General features: G+C 43.4%; 1 protein-coding gene across 1 annotated transcript in view; it reads left to right on the top strand.

Annotated features, from left to right (window-relative positions):
- The first annotated feature begins 321 nt into the window (after window positions 1–321).
- The window catches only part of LOC308408203 (transcription factor COE3-like), a 102,549-nt gene continuing 84,901 nt past the window's right edge, over window positions 322–17,969 (top strand). Inside the window, exon 1 of the mRNA XM_080900364.1 lies at window positions 322–387. The gene's annotated coding sequence lies outside the window, so the exon portion shown is untranslated. The remainder of the gene's footprint in view (window positions 388–17,969) is intronic.

Here is a 17,969-nt window from a genome sequence, read left to right as displayed (position 1 = left end):
TAATTTAAAGACAACTTATTTTCTCAACATCCCCTGCAATTAAGCTTCATTCTTGAATATGGTTTGAATTATTTTATTTCCCTGTTCTCTCTTTTGTGACTCATGTTCAGCAATTTGTGAAAAACCTGAAACTGAATTTGCATTTTTTTAACACTACTGGTGAGCTGAGCTCAGCGAGCTGTGAATGTGAAGATCACTGATGGTTTTACAAATTTTTAAAGGTTAGAGAGGCTCATTGACCTGCACCTGTTTTGGGTAATGTTTAAATCTGTTGCTTTTTCAAGTCGTGTTAACTCAGTGTGTCCTTTCCTTTCACAGCCGGTGTTGTGACAAGAAGAGCTGTGGAAATCGCAATGAGACGCCCTCTGACCCCGTCATCATCGACAGGTAGGAACTGTTCTGATTTTCTTTCTGCTGCTGTGTCTGGTTCAAGTTTCTGGCTCAGTTTGTGATGCTCATGAACATCAGGAGTGATCGCACAGTGAGGAGTCTGGCGTTTATGATTGGACATTGGTTTAGCCTCCTGCTTGCGATCGCGAATCGTTTCTTTGACGTCTAATTGCACGGTCGGCGTAAAGCTGGCTGTTGCCGAGTATAAATGGAGGGAATCAGTTGTTTGATTATCTCTAGTTGCTGCAAGTGAACGCAGCGCAGTGCAAACTGCAGGTCAGGGTTACTCCTATCCAGCAAACAGGATTAAATACACTTTTGGTTTATTTGCTTCTCACTGTGAATGTCTTACTTCTCATTCATCAATAGCAGCCATCAGTTAGGCTGATTTTTTGAGAGTCAATCTAACTTCAGTCCCGTTTTTTCCCCAGAAATCTGCATCTCTCCGCCTTCAGCAAAAGTTTGAGTTGTTGTTGTAATTGTTTGTGTATGCAGGATATTAAACTCGGCCCACTTGTCTCGGTCCTTTCGTGTGGAAATCATGTGGTAATGTACGAATGAGGCTTGGGTGGGATTATGGTGTTAAAATACCAATCTTTCTGTTTTTGTAAAGGGAGAAGAAAAACTTCTACGGGACACATCTTTCTAAAATGGGTTAGACCTAGCACTGATGGATTAGTCCTCACAGGGTTAAAGTTATAGATGGATGCTACATTTAGTGCTTGTATTATTGTGCACTGCTCAGACATGCTGCCAGAGGACAGTAGTTACAGATAAAACGCTGCGCTGAGCTCAGCGAGCTGTGAAACATGGCGACTGTTTGATAAAGGTGAGCTAGCCAACATGGACGACGCTGTGCCAGAAAGCTGTGGCTAACAACGATGGACTAATTACCTCTAAATAAACAAAACTAGCATAATTTTCTTAACGATGTATCTGATATTGTTTAAATTTCATATTAATCTCGCTCGACAACCAAGAATCCTTGCAACTGACCCATCGTATTATTGTGATGCTTTGCATCTCTAAAGCACAACTTGTCCTGCAGTGGAAGAATTTTTGAGCAAAAAAAGTCTTAAAGACGTAAATGTTGCTGTGGAGGAAGGATCAAAGATGTGACTTTCACCCTGGAGACTGGGGTTTGTGTCCCTCAAAACCAGAAATAGATGTATGTATTTCTAGACTTGGAGCTTGTTATGTTTTCAGATTGGAAAAAAATTGTTTTTGGTGGAATTTGGTTTGTTAGATGTCTGTTAGGTCCCTTAAAATACAACATTCACCACATATTAAAAAGAATTTATGGCAGAAATGAGATGGTCAGTTCTCTACTGTTTTTACAGATTCTGCTTAAGTAAAGAATATCTTACATTTTTATTCAGAAAGTAAATTGTGAAAGTGGCAAATGAAAACCCCATGTAGTGGTGCGTTTAAGGACACCGACGTTTAAGAACTGATAGCTGAACGTTCAGCAGAAAAAGAAGCTTTAAAAAGAATAACGTGAAACTTTTTGTGAGGCGATTTTTATGCAAATTAGCCTGCAGGGAGGTAAGGTTAAGATCACATAAAATGTTTGCATGTATGAACCTCTTGCACATGTTGATGCAATCCAGCTGTGCTCTCTGTGCAGCTGTTGCTGGCATCAGTCGGATTTCTTTTGTTTCTTTCCTGCTTCTTCTGTTTTTTTGGCGTCTCACTTCTTTCTCACCTCTCGCTTCCGGCACGAGACGCCGCCGTGTGAATCGTTTAATCAACACCAGCAACAGCAAAATAACATTTACATGCTGCAGTACGAGTGCGAACTGGCGGCTGATCACAGGCTTCGGTTCGCGGCGTCTGCAGCTCTTTAAGACCTAAAGAGGTCCGGTAACGCTCCTTTTCTTTTATTCTTATCCATGAAAACTTACAGCTGGGAAACACTGACCCAAAAATGTGATTCAGTGCATGTCAATAAATTCATGCCCTCGGAAAAATACGTTTTTTGTTTTTTTTTCTGATTTTAAAACAGCAGCCGTGATTCCTTAATTTATTTTTCATCCAATGCCACATTAAAAAAAAAAAAAACCCACATCCAATCAGGCGCTCACAACTGCCAGCATCACAATCCTTTATTAACCCGGCGCTCGTCCTCACCGTCTAATCCCTCCGCCCTCGGTGTCCTTGGAGTCGGCGGCTGTCCGTCACAACGCCTGGCTGCAATTGGTCGGGTCGCAGTGGTGGGAGCCAGTGACCTCAGAAGAGGTCAGGGGGGAGGACGGAGGGGGGGAGGGGGGCCAGGACCAAGTCCATGTTGGCTCGTTAGAGAGGCCTTGGACCTCAGCCACACACATGCACACACACACAAATACAGGTGATACACACTTCCATAGTGTGTGAGCTCTGAGACACACATTTATAAGAGAAAACACACAAGTACACCCACAGTGACACTGACACACACACACACACTGCTGTGTCCTCTCACCTCAGACTCTGTGTGTGTATGTGTGTGTGTTTAAAGGCTTTGTCACCTCTCCGTGTGTTTTGTCACACATGTGAAGGACTCTAAATGTGTCCACCCAAACCTCAGGGTGAAATCTAAGTCCTGGTTCAGACTTCTGCATTGACTCTTTGCAGAGCCGATGATGTAACATATCTAAATGTCCGGCGCCATTGGCAGCGTTCTTGCTCGTGCGTGGCGTTACTCGTCTTGTGGTCATGTCCCGTTGTTTTATATCTCGAGCCAACCACGATACAAACAAAATAAAATCTTTGCTCTATGTTGTGGTCTGGTCTTTAGAAGATATTTTTCCTCCAAGTTTTTCCACTTTGTATATTCTGATACCTTCATCACCCTCCTTCCAGGAATTTGCTGCCACCTGTGAGTCCTAGAAGAATAGAATAATCCTTTAATTGTCCCACCAGGGGAAATTTGGTTGTAACAGCAGAAAAAAAGCACATGTACAAACAGAACAGGACACAGAACAGAAACAGCAAAAAAAAAAAAAGACATCATGGACAATAGTTACGAAAACAGAGTACAGATAAAAATGGGAAACCCAGGTTGTAGTGTGCAGACAGAGCAGGGTACTGGAAGATGTTTAAATAATTAAGAATATTTAGAATATTCAGAAAAAGTACAGATTGTGCATTGTACCTGTGCACAATCCTTAAATTGATGCTATGATTATCATTGCTCATTTCAAGGCGGTGATTTTTATTCTGTCACTAATAAATTCAAAAACTGCAGCGAATTTCCAGAGAAGTGCACGTCAGATTACAGTGTAGGGTTTCAGAGTGGTCTGCGGTGACGCACTGAAGCATTAAGTGCAGCCCTTCTAGAAGCAAGTTTTGACACTCAGCCTCTGGGCACTTACTTTGGACGGGGAGAGACCCTAAACTTCAAGGTCAGAGGTCACAAACAAATCGGGGTAACAAAACACTTTTATTGTAGGATCTTTACAATAAAAAAGAGCTTCAGTGGATTGTTGCTGTGATTTTCTTTTATGATGAATCAAGCTAATGTTAGCCAGCTAGCTGATAAACTTATCGGCCAACATTAGCCAGAATTCCAATTTCTTCTAATAAAGCCTATTTGAACCAAATAGGAATTTAACCAGTGGAATCTGAGCTTTATTTCTCCCAGTGAATGTTAGTATCTATCAGTATGTGCTGGAAAGTTAGCTTCCCATTCCTTGAATTACTGATTGTCTTCCAGTTCAGGTCACTTGGAGATTAAAAAGGTGGAAAAAGTGACTGGACACTCGCAGGTTCCTCTGATCTCAAAATCCTAAACTTATACTGTAATCACAGGATCCCAAATCTGTCACATCTGTTATTTTTAAAGTTAAAAAATCCAGTGAAAGGAGATTGTTTCACCCAGATCAGAAGTCCTGTGAAAATATCAGTCCTGTGTGAATCGGCATCGCTGATTTTGGTCTGTTCATTTCTTATGTTGGTTTTCTTCTGCCTTTTTCCCGAGGCTGTAATAGTTTTAACATTTTGGGTGCAAATCCCTGAGGTTCATGGAAATCTATTATTAGAAAGAGTGACTCCATTAGAAGAGCCAAAACTCGAAGGACAATGACATGGTGATCACAGATGCTGGTAGATTCACGTAAAACACACACGCTATCTTTTGCGAAACACAGACATGGACGTATAATTTCTAAATCACATGACGTCCCCTGGTTCTGTGACATCCTGACAAACTCTGGAAAATTATTTTCTATTTCCTGGATGTTTCTCTGCAGCCTGACCGCTTTAATTAGGACAGGACACTGATACTAGTCCACTAACCCAGGGAATACACGCACACACACACACACATATGTGTGCAGACACACTGTCAGTCGTCTGCTGTGATTTACTGGAGCTTCGTTTGTCTCTGCATTTCAGCGCCTGTTAAAAAATGCAGGGATTTATTACTGTGACCCCCCCCTAACACACACACACACACACCTTTCACTGGGGTGGTGGTGATGGTGCTTTAGTGTGTTTTTAGTGACCCATCATGCAAATGATGTAGCTACAGTAAAGCAGTTTAATGCTCAGAATCCACGTCTCACTGAAGTAAATCAAACGCTCCCACTCTTCTTGTTTTATGAGGAAACGTGTCTTTTCATGTTTTTTTCTTCGTTTGCTTTGTCTTCACGCCTTTCTCTCGACCTTTTGTCTCCCTTCATGCCTCCATCACCTGTGAATAAAGCAGGCGAACGCCTCCTGCCTGGACCTCCTCGCTGCTGGGTCACTGTAACGTTTCACTGCCTGCAGGTTTTTGTGTTCGTATTTGCTAAGTTTAAAAAGACAAGTTTGTGAAAAATGCACAAAAATATATTCTAATAAAGTCGGTAGACTGCTCCTTAAATCTGGTCTGAACCTGAAGCTCGGTGTCAGCTGTGTGTGTGTGTGTGTGAGTGAATATAAATGTGCGGTGATGCGCCTCTCAGAGGTCGCTTTGTTTCCTTCGTTTACGGTTAATGGGTGAATCCTGCCGAGGCAGCAGAAAGCGGCGCTGACGGATCGCCGTAACACCGCTGCTATTACACGCTAATATTGCAATTAGATGGGTGGCCAAGTTGCCCGAGCGGGGCAATAAATTGCCGTAGAGTGTCAAAATGTACGAGGAGGCCGGGCTCTAATTACCCAGAGCGCACCTCTTCACCCGCCCGCGCCTCTGTCCTCCCCCTCCTCTTCAACCGTTTGACCATCGCCCTCCCCCGTTAATGGTCGGGCCTTACATGGAGGTCGTGACCCCCCCCTCATCTGCACTTGTTCCTCTACAGCCATTTGCAGCTTTGATGTCATCTGTAGAGAGGTGAGTTTAGGGTGATGGAGAGCGACCTTTGACCTCCACAGAGGAAGAGGTGTTCTTTACAGCTCCATGACTTTGTCTTCTTCAGCTGATGTGCAGATGCACTCTTAGGAGCACAAACTCCTCCTCCTCCCCTTCCTCCTCCTCGCCTATCTGCCGAAATACCCAGAGTAATGAGTGAAAAGGTTCAGAATAAGCTTGGAGTTTTTTGTGGAAAGTGTTTTACTTCATCTGCGTGCCGACTGCTTTGAGAATTAATCATCATTTGCACAAAGAAACTCCTGCGCAGCATCTTTGTCTCACAGTTAAGATGCTTTCTCGTCTCAAGGGAGCTGAAATCCCAGCAAGGCTGCGGTGAGGAGAGGAAGGCTTGATTTAAGGAGGTGCTTCAGGAGGAAACTAAAGGAATTAGTCAGACGTTGTAAAAGAGGCCACTCGTGCTGCTTTTACTGTTTTCTTTATTCACGTGACATCACGCTGCATGGTCACGGAGTCGGATCACATGGTTTTGCAGTCATATCTTCTCACTCTTGTGATGTCATTGATGAAGGAGGAGGAGCCATGAGCTGAATTCCTGAACACATAAAGACAGTTTGCTGTTCTTTAGTTTGGTTACAATCTCTTTGCTCCTATTGGTTGGCATCACCACATGATGATGAGTTGAGATGAAACCACTGAACGTTCTCAAAGTTTCAGTTCCTCCAACCCAAAATTTTCAAGTCACGCAGTCAGTTTGTGGGGACCAAAAAGACCAAAGTCTCATAACCTAAACCATCAAACTTCAGGATGACAGTCGGTGTGCTGTCCGCTGAAGTGATGGAAACACCAAAGAGTGCATTTTGGTGAATAATTCAGTCTGAACATCTCGCCACCTGCTGCAGCGTCTGACCACCATCTATATTTTACAACCCTATATTTTTGTGGTTTGTCAACCGCAAACACACAGACTTCCCTCAAATCCACGCCGAGCCCCACTGAGGTGCCGCCCTGGAAATCCAGCAAGTCCTAAAACAACTGAACTGAGCCTCACTGGGGGTATTTAATATATAATGTTTTTCCTCGGTTCCAAAATGCAGATGGGAGGTTTGAGCCAAAACCTACATTTCCCATAAGGCACCTTTGGCATTATCAGTTTCGGACATGCTGCAAAGTCCACCTCACATCTTTTTACATCGAGTAGCCTGCCGAACAAACATGAAGACTATGAGATGTGCAGTTTTTTTCTTTTACACCCTGGAAGTTCAGGAAATGTAATTAGCCGTCATTTCAGAACTACAGGAAGGAGTTAGCCTTCAAAATAAAATGCTATAATTTCAACTCTACACGTCGTCTAACACAACATCCATTGGTCTCCCTCAGTGACCACCTTAAACCCGTATGCATCCACCCTCACTCTGACCCTTATTTCCCAGAAATCCCTGCAGCAACCCCCGGGCCTTCCTCCCCCTTTCACGGACTCATCCTCTGTCTCACCCTATACCTCCCTCCATCTCTCGCTCTGCTTTCAATTCTGGCCTCGCCTGCTCAGTAATGTCCTGCTTTTATTGTAAATCTATACTCCTAATCTGGCCGGCTCCGATGGGCCTCGCTCGCCCGATCAATGCACTACAATTGCTGGGAAGGGTCCAGAGGGGCAGATAACTGACCCAACCCCCCTCCCCCCCGTGGAGTTAACCCTCCATTGGGTTCACCACACACACACAGAGACGTGACTTTAAGCTTCATAGCTGCTATTTACTCTTCATCAAGGAGCAAATCTTTCCCCGAGGTTTAAAACACCAAACGTGGAATGATAAAATCCATCAGATTCCCAACACACTGGTTTATGTTTGCTTACATTGTCCTCAGCTCGCGTTTTTAATAGAAGAGCTTCGAAACACCAGGCAGCTACCTCAAAGTCCCACAACCTGCAATTCCTCTAATGTCCAGTAGAGGCTCCAGCAGTGAGTCAGCCCCATAGACTCCATTGTTTTGGTTGCTAATTTCCCCTCATGATAACACAGATTGACCCATAGATTGGAAACTATTGGACCAAACCTTATGGCCCCAACAAACTAACACTGAGAAACTGACAGACAGGGGGCAGCACTAAGTAGTTTAATTCAGTACTTGAAGTACTTTAATCTTCTGTACTTTTACTGCGATTTTAAAGTCTGTCGGAGTATTTTTTATCGCTGTCTTGGAGCTTAAACTTGTGCACAGAATCTTCAGGGTTCCACTTTTTGAATTTGGACAGAAATGGAGAAAGAGGTCGGAGGTCAAGTATGAGTCCTGTTTTTAGCGTTGTGTTTACTTTATTTGGAATGACTCTGAGCGCTGTGATGGGATCTCACGAGTGACCTCTGCCTCTGTTTCCACAAACACGACGGCATCGCTCGCTTGTTTACAGCCGAGGAGCTGAGACCCAGTCTGAACCTCAGGGGAGCAGGGAGGAGGAGGGGAGGGGATGGGAAGTCTTCCTTATGCCCCCCCTCCCCCCTGTGTCCCTCAGAACCCCCACCAGCCCACCCACCTCCACCTGACGGGGTGTCTCCATTAAGCCCGGGGACCTGGCGGGGCCTGGGGGGGCCCTCGGGGCTCGGGCAGGTTTGACGTGATCCAGGCAGAAATGTTCAGTGGCCCAGGACGACCGCATTCATCTACCACAGGGGAGCGGTGAGGGCGGGTGGAGGTGTATGAAGGTCAGGTCTCCTGGTGAATGGTGGAGTTTCCACCGAAGTTAAGCAGTAAAACATGTGGAGCAGCTTTCATGACGTAGCTCGTAAAGTGTTTTTTTCTAGATTCTGCCTTCAAACTCAGTATTTCACTTTTGTTTCGTCTGTTTGAGTTTTTACGCCTTATCGCTTTATCATCCATGTCGCTGCACAGCTGCTGTCGTTCACCCTCTACAGTGCTGCTCAAAGGCAAATGAAGCTTCTTTATTTCCTGAAACTGATCCAGAAGCAGCTGAGGTGGCGGAAACACAGATCAGAACACCAGAGGACCTGGTGTCGCTCCAGTTCATCGATCTGGTTCCTTCACCCGACCGTCTCAGACCTGATTGAATAAATTCCAGAGGGAAAGATCCACGTTATGGGAATTAATGGAAGTTTCAGGTTTTGCTGTCATTAGTTTAAAAAACATTAAGAGATGAACGTAGGGTTGTTTTTCTAGCATCATCAAAAAAACTCTTCGCGCTCAGTCCGTCATGTGTTTTTGGGTAAATGATGAATGTTTGTCCCTGAAACAGTTGGATGTCTGGTCGCTGACAGCAGGTTTGGAGGCCTGGAGCCAGAGGTGGAGGTAGAGGACCGATATCTGATTTCCAGCTTCTTGTATAAAAACTACAGAATATTCTTTAAAAGAAATCAGCTGAGAGGTTTCACAAACATTAAGTTTTGATAGGTAAAAAACTTCATTCAAACCCAGGTACGACACCATGGACCGAATCTTAGAAAGCAAAGTTCTGTTCGTGGTATATCCAAAATTTGTGATGCTATTCTCTTTCCCCAGTATGATTTTTTTTTTTAATTTTAGAGAAGGCAAAGATTGTTTCAGAAGCAAAGCAGGATGTTTTAGTTTAATATTTGTATTTTTGTCTGGCCAAGAAGACAGGAGCATCACTGGACGCAGGCTTGATTAACTCCTTAGTTGAAGATGGCCCCCGAAAAATGTCTAAAACCCCCAAACACGACAGCAGGGTCCTGAAATTTGGCATTAAGAAGCAAATGGTTCCCCTGGAAGTTCTTTGAGGTGGGAATTCTCACCTGAATGTTTTTGGAAATGTGAGTAAGTGAGGGGGAATGACCCGCCTGTGGGTAAAATTTACAGGAAAATTCGCATCACTGTGAAAGGAAAGCAGCACCGACTCCATCTCCACATCCCACCAGTCGATTCAGACCTTCAGCCCGCCATCAACTGGTTCCCACTTCCTGTTGACTCCTAATTGGATTGAGGAGTTAAGGCCAAATGTGATTACATCACCGCCTATGGGTTCGTTAGCCGCCTCAGTGTCAACATCCAGCGGTGCTCAGTTGGAAATGCCTCCAACTACCCAGGGCGGGGCACACACCAGGAGACCATGGGAACTTTGGGAGACATCCCCACCCACCAACACCCCACCTTGCTTCCCCCCACGCCAAATCCTCCTCCCAGCATGCACCTCACCCCCTCAAGGCAAATCACCTTGTTAATCTCAGCACACACTCAGGATGTTCGTGCTTACGGCCGCACGCAGGGATGGATATGTGTAACACACACACACACACACACACACACACACACACACACACACAAGTGCAGTCCACGCTGAGTGATGTCAGAACCCCCCCACCCCTCACCCACTTCAGGTTTCAGTGTGAGAGAAAAGTTATCGATCTCTGTTCACTGATCCTCATGTTGACATCCAGCATCAGCACCAGCTGCTGCTGCTCTCGCAGCGGGGGGGTCGGCGCTGTGCTGGTGTAAACATGAGCCCCCCTCCCTTGCCTGTGCTATTAATGCACCAATCCCACTTCTTCTTCTTCTGGTGTTTGGGTTGAACTCTCAGAGCAGATGTGACACTGAGCTCAGCCTCACACTGCCAGATGTGAAGTTTTATCAAGTTTGTTGGTTCATTTCTTGTTTTATTTTGTTAACATTGGTCTTAGTGTTTCCTGTCAGTTTGACTGACAGAGTTTTACCCTCTGAGATATCTATAGGCCCCGCCCTGATTGGGCTTACCTGTTCCCGTGTATCTGCAGTTATTGTCCTCTCACTGCCCTGACTGTCCCATGTGCGCCGGCTCTTATCTCTCGTTTTCTGGTGCTGTCCTCGTGTGCAACCTTCTGTTATGTTCTTCTCACCGCCCGGTTCGCTGCGTTTGACCATCACCTGTTTTTCGGATTGAAGATTTGGATGTGCTGTGAGTCGGTGTACACCCAGCGTTACACCCATTTTTTGATAAAGTTTTTGGCCAAGATGTTTGGACGTCTTGTCTCGCATCAGAACGACACTCTGTGGCTGTTTCCCCTCTGAGTGAGGAAACAGTATTTATAGTTTTAGAACTTCCTGGAGGAGGTTTTAAATCAGAAATTTCAAATTAGTGTGTGAGCGGACAGAAATCCTCTATTTGATAACACTGCTCTTATTGTGAAACATCTGCTTGAGCGAGCACTGCTTAAAGTGCGACACATCTGGGTTTGTGCAACAAAAATTAAAGTAAAGTTTGTGTCTCCACCTCTCCAAGTTTGTAGCTCGTGCTTTGCTCCCCCCACATTAGGTGAAATCAGCTGATTGTGGTGCAAACGCGGGAAAAACAGCATGTTTGATGACTTTAAAGAACTTATATAAGCATCAATGTTTGTTTTATAGCTGTGACACACTAGAATTTTTAATATAATAGAGAATAATGAGTCACAGAAATGTGATTACATTAGGACATAGTAATCTTAATCTATGGGTGACACACACACGGAAACCGTAGCTCAGGATGCTGCACCTCGAAAGCTTCACTTTATTTCATGTGTGACGCTCGGCGGGGTTAAAGGAGGGCTGATGCGTCCTTCTTCACGTCAGGCTGCTGTTAGCATTCACAAGAACCCGCTCTGATTAGAAACGGCTCCTCTCTCTCCCTGTACCAGTCACTCTCAAGCTGACTCGCCCTTCTTCCTCCTGTTAATCACTCAAGTGTTTTTCCCAATTAAGAATGCACTGATAACCTTCCATCTCTCTCTCTCTCTCACACACACACACACACACACACACACACACACACACACACACACACACACACACACACACACACACACACACACACACACCAGTTTAATCAGGAGTATGAGCGCGGTGTGGCTAATTAAGGACGACCATCCGTGGGCTTCTGCTTCGCCAGCAGATGTGGGGGAGGGGAGTGTGTTGTGTGTGTGTGTATTCTCTATCCAGTGGCAGCCATGTTAGCCTACATTTGTGTGGGTGATCACTGGTTAGCAGTCGAGAACTTTTCAGGTGGTGTAATTTCTGTAACATGAAGGTAGAAACTGAGGGGAGGGAGTGGAGGGGGTCCCAGTATATCCCACTATATCCCAGTATATCATAGTTTACAGTTGATATTTCAGGCACGACGTTACGGCTATAATATTCCACTTCCCTCTTATTTCCGAGCTTTGAAATGAAACTAAAGGCTCCGTAAACCGTTCGTTATTTCCTGTTGGTAAAGCTTCATTTAGGGAAATGTGAAAGCCTGACTTACCTGATACTGCAGGCTTGCCTTAGTTGGTATTATATTCAGGTTGATCTTGAGTGAGGAGTCAGAATAAACTGATGATCTGGTTCTGATGGCTCATCTGGCAATGACTTCCACCACCTCCAAGTCTGAGGTCACGGTGCTCGGAGGTGGCGGAGGGTGGAGTTCCCACTCTGGGTCAGCTGAGCTGATCTAACTTCCTGCCTTCATATATGGATCTGACATCTTTATTTGTTCAGATGATTCACATCATCTTAATGCGACATTTCATGTACAATGCACACAATCAAAGGTGCTGTTGCTCTGATTTGGACTCACCGTGCCCTGGTCTACTGAAGACTGTTTGTTTGCTCCTGCTTTAGCGTTAGCATGCTGTAGCTGTGGCACCAGGAGTCTGCTGGGTTTCAAAATGAAGAAGACTCGGGGGAACTTTGCTGAAGGCTTTGATTAATCAGTGAAGTAAGTGTAAGATCAATGCACACCTGCAGCCAAATGTGCACGCTGAAGGAAAAGTCAGCCTCAAACCAGAGTTTCCAAAGTCTCATTTCAGTCACAAAACCCCTAAATATTAAGGTAGTTCATGGAGGTACGCACAGATATGCTACGTTACGTCGTTACTCCTCTAGAAGGACGTCCCATTTCAAGGAGACATTTATTAAACCTTTATTAATTAAAACAATATAGTTTAGGTCTTAAAAAGGGGTTCAAATCTAATTTTGAAATCATTTTAGATGAAACTTTAATTTTAGAAAACAGGAAGAAAAAAAACACTAAAAATCTTTATTCTGAGAGTTTGAGCACATTTAACCTCAGGAACATAGAAACACAACCTGAAGCACAAACACAGCTCGTCTGTGTGCAGATAAATAAATAAAGCTGTGTGTGTGTGTGTGTGTGTGTGTGTGTGTGTGTGTGTGTGTGTGTGTGTGTGTGTGTGTGTGTGTGTGTGTGAAGAGTGAAATGTGAGGCGGGCGAGTCCAGACACGACAGCAGGAAGAGAGAGCTGGAGGGGAGGGTGAGGAAAACAAGGGGGAGGGAGGAGGTGTAGATGGACAGGTGGGGAGGGGTGGGGGTGATGGAGGGGTGAGAATGAGACAGTTGTGGGTGAGACGGAGGAAGAGAAAGAGAAGGAGGGCAGATTAAGAGGGTATTGATTTCTATATAAAGATGGAGGGATGTGATATGGGGGGAGGTGGGGGAGTCAGAGGGGGGAGTCGCAGGGGGAGAGGAGGTTGCCGGGGAGGAGAGACGAAGGTTCGGGTTACATAACGACCCAAACGTCTGTCTGTCTGTCTGTGCGGTGCCCGTTTTTAACTCAAGGTCCACCAGAGCTCTCAAACACACAATGAAACGACAACATTAATAATACCTGTAACAATGATGATAATAATAACAGGAACATAATATTAATAATAACAATAAGATAAAATATCATTAAAAAGCATGAAAATCCCCCAATAATGTTTTAAATGGTTTTAAAAATGTTAAAGTTTTGATGTCTGAAAAATAATTTTCAATTATTTAAAATAAAAATCTTGATAATAATTTGGAAAAAACTGAATAAGAAATATTTAATTATTTTTATATTAATCAGAAATAATCCAAAACTTAACATTAAATATAACAAATAATTCCAGAAATAGCATAGGAAAAATTCCAGGTAATAAACCCCACAAACTAACAAATAATGATAATTGAAAAAAATAACAGAAATAATAATAAATAAAAACCCAGAAAACAAATAAATTATAAACCACTAATATTCCAGAAACAAATAATTCATAAATTATGCAGAAATGATCTGGTGAATAAGCAAAAACCTGCAGAAATCCAGAAACAATCCAAATACAGTGTTTATCAGAAGTATAACAAAAAATAAAATTAACAATAAAGACCCAGAAATAATTCAAAAACAAACCAGAGTTAACAGAGATGCCTAAAAAAACTAAAAGAATCTTGAAATTAACCACTAAATGTACCAGAAATAATACAGTAACCTTAAAATTAATCTGAAAACAAAATGGACATTACTGGAAAAGTAAACAATAATCTAAGTGAAAAACAAACAAAAACACTAGCAGCAAATAATCCAGAGATTAATCCAAAAACAAAGAAGCTATCAAAGGAAAGTTTAAGGTGGAATTAATGTGACACGATCACATTCTGAACACTTGTTTAGGGAATAAACCAGATTTCTGTTTCCAATATAAACCTCCGATCGATATGATCAACACAATCGTGAAAACCGCAGATTAGCAAACACGCAAAGAGCTGCAAAAACGCACGAAATCTGAAAAATCTGACTTCTGCATGGAGTGAAAACAGAGTTTCTTCTTCTGCTCGATGGATGTGATAAGCCAAATAATAAAGGTCATGTGAAGGTCACATGATCCATTTCAGGGTCCAGTAACAGTTTGTAGTTAATGTGAAGTTTCCAAAGACGTTCAAGCATTTAAACAAAAACTTGAGTCACACACGTGCACTCAGGTAAACACGCAAACACAGTGACACACACACTGTGACACACACACAGTTACACACACACAGACACACACATCTTCAGCTCCTCTTTTCTCGCTGTTACAAACTGTTGCCAAACAAGCAGCTCCACTTTTTCCTTTTTTTTCAGTGAGAGCGTGAAAACAATCGAGCAGCTGAGCTGAGCTGCATCCTGCTGCTACACACACACACACACACACACACACACACACACACACACACACACACACACACACACACACACACACAGTGCAGCTCACTCACCCACAGCACAAATCAATACCAATTTATAATTCAGGATTGCTGGAGTTTGGGTTTTAGGGCAGCCTGGCTTCCAGCCTTCATAAATATTACAGTGTTATTGACTTGATCTCAATGAATTGGAGATTTTCTTCTTCTGCGTTTTTTTTCTTCTTCTTCTTCATTGCAACGTCCCGCTCCCCACTCCTGCCTCCCCTTCACTCTCTCTCCTCCTCCCTATTTTATTCCTTTTGGGCGATTCTGAGGAATAAAGTCTTCTTTATTTATTCCCTACAAGTTGGATAGCTAACAGGAGATAACATGGTGGCTAATAGTCCCCCACCCCCCCACACCCCATCACTCCCCTGACCATCACTGTAACACACAGACACACACCTGAACACACACACACTCGATAAGAGAACATTTCTTCTCTGACTGAACAAAGACGCCATCGTGTTGAACATTAATCATCAAAATCTATGTGTGTGTGTGTGTGTGTGTGTGTGGCTGTGTTTGAAAGACACAAAATTGTGAACACACACACTCTGCATATATCAAGATCAGTTTGATCCAATTTGAGTGATTGATTGATTTTATGACCAAAATCTGCAAATCTGTAAAAACTCACTCGTTAACATGAAAGATGCACATGCACACACAAACACAAAATACACACACACACACACACACACACACACACACACACACACACACACACACACACACACACACACACACACACACTCCTTTGTACTGATTTTACTGATCAATTGATTGATTATTTACAGATTTCCATCATATGATCACTTGTACACACACACACACACACACACACACACACACACACACACACACACACACACACACACACACACACACACAAACAAAGCTATAATGATATTTTCTGTTGTTTGTTTTCAGGGTAGTTTGAAGACAGGATTTACCCAGAATCCTCTCTTCCTCTCCTTCCACCTCCTCTTCCTCTCCTCTACCCTCACTCCCTCCTCCCCCCTCCATACAGTAAAGATGGACGTATTGATTTTCCTCCTGACCACCAGCACAGTTTTCTTATTTTTCTCTCAGCTGATCCGCTGGCAGACAGACACTAACGACACACACTAACAGTGTGTGTGTGTGTGTGTGTGTGTGTGTGTGTGTGTGTGTGTGTGTGTGTGTGTGTTGATTTGCCGAGCTGTTTGAAGCAGGATACCAAAGATTTTCCTCAGAATCCATTTAAAACATCTCCAGTCAATCGGAAGCCTTAAAAAAACCACTTGTAACCATGTAACATGTTATTTACAATGAACACATTGAAAACAAACAACAAAATATCCAAATAAATATGTACATGAATAAATAATGTAGTTGAACTCATGGGTCACATGACCTTTATTGATCTCTGAATGAAGGAGCAGAGTTTTAAAAGGAGTCAAAGGCTGCTTTTTGGTAATGCATACAGAAGAGAGAGACAGAGACTCTGAAGAACGCCTTTAATCTGTGTGTAGTGCGTTTTTACTTATTTAGCATTTAGTAATGAAATGTAAACAGAATAAATTATTTCTTTAAGGTGGCTGAATGGCTAAAAGTGACGTCAGTGAAAACTTGCAGTTCCTCTAATGTCCACTAGAGGCTCCAGCAGGGGCGAATTTTTTCACACACCTGTTTTCATGCAGAGGCGTGGTTATCTGACTAACAGGCGGCTGTAGCTGCTAGCTGTCTGCTAGTCTTCACTCAAACTGGATCTCAGCGCCGCGTTGGTGCTGTTGGAGCCTTTTAAAGACTTTTATCTCACCAATAATAATACGGCTGCTGTGAGGTTGCACTAAGTAGCTGATATCTGTCACTGTGTGATGCACCCATACCTCATCACTCCACCTTCTCATCCAGATGTGGTTACTCTTGGCTCCAGAAGGCCAGCATGGCTGCACAGACATTTACACTGAGGCTTCAGAGCCAGCGTGGTGGTGGTGCTCGTCTTTCCTCTTTCATCCACTCCCTGCTTCTCCTAAATCCACGTTAGCACGCAGAGTTGGCGTCCGCTCTTACGTTGGTCATTGTTTTTCCTTCCTGGCAGAGGTCGCAGGTAGTTGTCCAAAGCTGAAGCATGTTTTACTGGGATGGTCACCATAAATGAAAGCTGTACTGGTAAAGGGTTCTCAGCTGATCTTCATTGTCACTTTTACTTCCGGTCTTTTTTAGTGTTCCCACGTTTGTAATTCTCACCTGTGTTGAATTGTCCAGTCAGTCCAGCTTGCTCTGTCAGTTTTTCCAGGCGTTTCCTTGTGGACCTTCATTTCTGGAGTTTCTGATGTTTTCTTTGTACTTTTTAGTCTTCTGTTTCTTCGTGTATGACTTTTCAGAGTGTTAGGGGTTGTTGTCCTTTGCCTGCATCATTTCACTGAGCGTCTGTGCATGCCCAGATTAAACGCTGGTTCGCTTTGTCTGCAACAAATATGTTATTTTCTGTAGTTGGAGGTTGTTTGATTTGAGTGTTTGATTGTTGGGGTTTGTCTGTCATGTTTTGTACGCTGCATCTTAGGTCAGAATTTTGATCTTCCTGGTAAATTTATGTTAATACACAAACTTACAATTAAGGACCCAGTTGCAGATAATTCAGTGTAAACTTGATCAGATGTTATTGTTGTTCTTGTTGGTGTCTGAACTGTGGTGCTATAAAAGCTGGAGCCCTGCAGGTCGGCGTGCGAGTTGATACTGATTCTGTTGCCTCTTGTTTGTCCGACTCTGTCTTTCTTACCTCTGCAGGCTGTGAGCTTACAGAGCTGAAAGCCTCTGTTGGATTTTCCTCCTTCAGCAGGTTTTCTGATGTCGGTACTGTCAGAGCTGAGATCTCAAAATACAACACCTTTCCTTTCCTTTCCTGCTCACTTTGTGGGGAATTTGCACTCCTGTGCTGCAGGAGGTGAAATAAAGGGGGTCTCTGCATGCATGAACAGCTAAAGATGACGATGCTCATGCATGAAATTCCTACGAGGGTTACGATTTCTGAAACAGAAACACTTTATAAACATGACGTTAGCAGCCTCTGTTCACTTTCAGTTTAATCATTGCTTAATGTAATTAGGCTTACACTCGTAGGGCCAAATATGGTGCAGCATCACTTCCTGTTTAATCAGGTAATGAAGAGATTTTCTGTAAAACTGATTAGGAGCTCGGAGTTCAGAGTTCAATAAATTTACTCAAACTTCTTCTCATTCTTTCATTTCTTGCTCAGCTGATTGATTGATTGATGGATCAGACAGTTGGAGAAAACCTTGTTAATACTGCAGTGTTTGTTGTCTCACCTGGCCTGAGACCCGTGTTCACCTGCCACGTCGATAAAGTTTG

Source organism: Rhamphochromis sp. 'chilingali', assembly GCF_963969265.1.
Source record: "Rhamphochromis sp. 'chilingali' genome assembly, chromosome: 13".
In the NCBI taxonomy this organism is placed as follows: Eukaryota; Metazoa; Chordata; class Actinopteri; order Cichliformes; family Cichlidae; genus Rhamphochromis; species Rhamphochromis sp. 'chilingali'.
The sequence above is the reverse complement of the archived record's forward strand: the minus strand, read 5'-3'. Positions and strand labels throughout refer to the sequence as shown.